Source organism: Apium graveolens, chromosome 5 (assembly GCF_009905375.1).
Source record: "Apium graveolens cultivar Ventura chromosome 5, ASM990537v1, whole genome shotgun sequence".
Taxonomy (NCBI): Eukaryota; Viridiplantae; Streptophyta; class Magnoliopsida; order Apiales; family Apiaceae; genus Apium; species Apium graveolens.
In genome coordinates, this window is record NC_133651.1 from 89021820 (window position 1) to 89026541 (window position 4722).

A 4722-nucleotide genomic window follows, 5' to 3' on the forward strand; every position below is an offset into this window, starting at 1 on the left:
TGTTATTACAGAAGACCCCAACATGCACATCAGAGATTTTATCAAGACCTGCGACACTTTGAAGTTCAATGGAGTTTTTGAAGATGCTATTAAGTTGAGGCTTTTCCCATTCTCTCTGCGGGATAAATTTAAGTGCTGGTAACATTTTCTACCACCAGGGTCTATCACCAAATGCGAGGATCTTGCTCAAAAGTTCCTAACTAAATTCTTTCCTATGGCGAATACTGCTACAATCAGAAATGCACTTACTTAATTTGCTCAACAATCGGAGAATCATTATGTGAGGCTTGGGATCGCTACAAAGAGATGCTTAGAAAGTGTCCTCACCATGGGATGCCTGACTGGACGATCATTAACTATTTTTATAATGGATTGGGTGCTAATTCTAGACCCATGCTTGATGCAGCATCAGGAGGAGCCTTATGGGCTAAAAGCTATGATGAAGCTTATGAATTGATTGAGGTAGATGCATCTACTGCTATAGATGCTCAACTTAAGGCTTTGATGATGAAGGTGGATTTTTTGGCTAATTATGGAGTTAATCAGATCACTAGTATCTGTGAGCTTTGTGTTGGTGCCCATGAGATAAAGCAGTGTGCTATTTCTAGTAAATCAGCTTAGTTGGTGAGCAACTTTCAGAGGTCGCAGCAGCCTGTTCTAGCAACCTATCATCCCAACAACCGCAATCATCCTAACTTCAGCTGGAGCAATACTCATAATGCGGTTCAGTAACCTTATCAGCAGTATGCAGCAAAGCAATACAACCCTCCTGGTTTTCAGCAACCGCAATATGCACCAAGACAACAACTCCAACTGCAACAGTCTAATAAAAAATCTGAATTGGAGGAGTTGAGGCTCATGTGCGAGAGCCAAGCATTTTCTATCAAGTTCTTGGAGAATCAAATTGGGCAAATTTCCAACGCTTTGCTAAATCATCAACCTGGTACACTCCCTAGTGACACTGAAGTTCCAGGAAAGAGGGAAGCTAAGGAGCAGGTTAAGGCAATTACATTGAGGTCTGGGAAGGTTGCAAATCCCGAAAATATCAAGTTTCGGAAAATGAATCTGGGGTTGAGGAAGAAGTGCAGAAGGAAGCAAATGTGGAACCAAGAAAGACTACTGTGGAACACAGTCCTCTTGAGGGTAATACAAGGGAGAAACAGATCTATCATCCACCTCCTTTTCCTAAGAGGCTGGAGAAGAAAAAGCTGGATAAGCAGTTTGAGAAGTTTCTGGAGGTGTTCAAGAAACTTCATATTAATATACCTTTTGCTGAAGCTCTTGAACAGATGCCCAATTATGCGAAGTTTATGAAAGGTATTCTCTCTCGGAAAGTGAAGCTTGATGACTTAGAGACAGTTGCTCTTACGGAGGAATGCAGTGCTATGCTACAACAGAAGTTGCCTCCGAAGCTTAAAGATCCTGGAAGCTTCACTATTCCTTGTATATTGGAAAAGTGTTATTTGACAAATGCTTATGTGACTTAGGAGCTAGCATCAATCTGATGCGCTTGTCAATCTTCAAGAAGTTGGACTTACCTGATCCAAAACCTACTTATATGACCTTGTAGTTGGCCGATCGTTCTATTACATATCCACAAGGCATTGTGAAGGATATATTGGTCAAGGTGGATAAACTCATGTTTCCTGCTGATTTTGTAATTCTTGATTTCGAGGAGGATAAGAAGATTCCCATAATCTTGGGAAGGCCATTCTTGGCTACTGGCCGAACCTTGATTGATGTACAGAAGAGTGAGCTTACCATGCGAGTGCTGGATCAGGATGTGACGTTCAATGTTTTTAATGCCATAAAATTCCCGACTGAAAATGAGGAGTGCTTAAAAGTGGAGTTGGTCGATTCTGTGGTTACTTCAGGACTTGATCAAATGGTAAGGTCTGATGCCTTAGAGAAGGCCTTGTTGGGGAATTCAGATAGTGAAGATGATGAATGTGATGAATAGTTGCAGTATTTGAATGCTTCTCCTTGGAAGCAAAGGCTATCTGTGGCGCCCCAAAACCCGGGGTCAGGCGTCTCGGAGGCCACGCCATCTAAACTCTTACAACCATACACTCATACTAAAATATATAAATACTCACGCTTCACGACCCCACACTTATCACACACACACACACACACTTACAGGTTATTGTCTTGGAAACGAACCATTCATAACTAGAGTAATTTCAACCATCAAGTGATAATTATTATAACCCAAAAGTGATTTAGTCTTACCGGAGAGTAACCTTTAAGTAAGGCTAGTCCGCCGACCAAATATACGTTTCTTATTTCTTGCCTTACATAAGTCATACTTATAAATAAGCCGAACTAAAAACAACTGAAAACTAATCCAGCTTATTCTGACTACCTGTGGTACAACACCAAACAATCTACGGAACAGCTGGCCATTTCCTACCCGTTTCCTGGCTGTGGTTCTCATGGCAGGCATCTTGATTCACTGTTGTGTTGTGTCAATTTAAGAAAACAAGTGTGAGCTATAATGTCCAGCATAATAATGTACAGTATAAAAATGACTGTATGATAACATCATATATGATAATTATGTTTTATTCGAAAATAGTTTTCCTTGGTGATACACACCTTCTTATGAAAACAATTCTTTAAGGGATTTTAATATCATGCGAATACCTTAATAGTAATCGCAGCACCTAGGCTTGGGTTACGGTATTGCATCTCAATTCCAATTGGAAGAATTAGGACATTCGTTGGAGCCACCGCATACGATGATCAGTCGTACTACGATAAAAGTAACCTTTTCTACTAGTAGAGGGATGACACCTTCATATCTTGGTTATCACCCTTGCCGCATACGGGCTATGTGTCCTCATTTCGGGTATACACACACTTCGCAGGTCATAGGTACATATTGTACCGTCTCCTACGGTACCAGTAGTCTATCCAATACACGAAGTACTTGGATCCTACCCCTCCCTTGTCCACTAGGAAATCCTATCATATCTCGAGAACTCGAACCACATCGAAGTTCCTCCAAGCATTTTGCTTGTTGATAGGCATAGCTTTACTGTATATATATATATATATATATATATATATATATATATATACTTCCGAAAGTTTTCGGAGGAAGTACTAAGGATGTGAGTTGACCGTTGTTAACAGATAATTAAATAAGGGGGAAATGTTTCTCCTTGAAACTATATTCAAAATATTAAATAAGTCGGGATAATGATCTCCGATAATATGAAATTATTCGAATGATATTCCGAAATCAGAAAGTATGTTTTAAATCAGGATCTATAATTTTTAAATCAATAATAAATTCTTTCATAAATAATAAATAATTAAATGATGATCGATAAATAATTAAACCTCGAATGAGTTTACTCTTTAAAAGAATATTTAAAAATAATATTCCTCAACTAGTTTGTGTCTACATAATTATTAATCTTTAATGATTAATCATATTTGAAATAAATAATTATTGGGGTATACTACTCCTATGATAAAGGAATAAGTATGTAATATTTATTATCCGTACAATAAAATATAGTTGAGGGAATATGATCGTTGGGAAATCGTTTTAATAAAATTTCGAGGTATTTTAATGTTTCGTAAGTGGATGTTAAGTCCCTTTAAAACGTACTATTATGAACTTATAATCGTTCTACAATATCACCGGAATGATTCCCGGATTTTATTTTAAATCCCGACCGACTCTCGGTCTCATATAATATGTCACGCTTAAAGCGAAATAAACATTTCACGATATATACTTATCGTACAACATCGCTGCATTATGTGAAAATTCAACAACTACGTATCATGGAAAACATGGTATTTATGCAATGATAGTAAAACAATCCTTTCACAACACAATAGTAAAATGGAGTTGGGTTCGTAAACTTGCCTGGGTATCTCGAGGTGGAGGATGCTCTAGGTTATGCTCGGAAATCTATAACCATAAACACAATTCACTTCGTTAGGTCCCGTTCTAATTTACGGCGACTCACACTCATGTGCTACTTATTATGCACCCTCTCAATTTATACTACCCTTATTATTCTTTTAAGTCATTATTCATATTATGGTCGCTTCATTATTCTAAGTATCTTAGGTTCATTCTCATTATCGTCGTCGGCTCCGCTTATGGATTCTTACGGTTTCTACTCGCGCGGTCTCGGCTCCGATATTTTTATAAAATTGAGAAATTATAATTTTCACTTGAAATTTTTGTGACAGTTAGGAAACTACAAATTTTACTCTCTGTAAAAATTTCATGATTTATGAACACATTTAAGTCGATCCTTTATATTTTCAAAGTTTATGATTTGTAGCAGTTTTTGTCGCGTAAATCACGTTTAGTAAAACGGCCATAACTTTTGATCCGTAAATCGGAATCAAGCGATTCAAGTGCCTAAATGATTCTTATAACATTTTATATCCTAAATAAGGGTTATTTTTTAAGAAACTACAGTTTACAACTTCGGGACTTTCTGCAGAAACTTAAAGTTACGATTTGTTGGTTTTAACGAAGTTACGTTTACGATCGGGGTTTCGTTTATGCCCTAACTCTTAACACAACCATCAACAATCATCATTTCATCATCAACACATAAACTCCTCTCAAGAACATCATGTTCTTGAGGCAACAACAATCAACCTTAAATCTACTTAACTTAAACACCAAGATTTCATCAATACCACTCATTGAACTATGTTTACTACCATATTTAAATGGATCTT

At 37.3% G+C, this 4722-nt stretch overlaps 1 non-coding gene across 1 annotated transcript; it reads right to left on the reverse strand.

The window, feature by feature from the left end:
* Positions 1–229: 229 nt before the first annotated feature.
* On the reverse strand, positions 230–335 carry LOC141663392 (small nucleolar RNA R71). The gene has a single exon (XR_012551466.1). It is a non-coding gene; the product is annotated as a small nucleolar RNA R71 (small nucleolar RNA).
* Between the last annotated feature and the right edge of the window lie 4387 nt (positions 336–4722).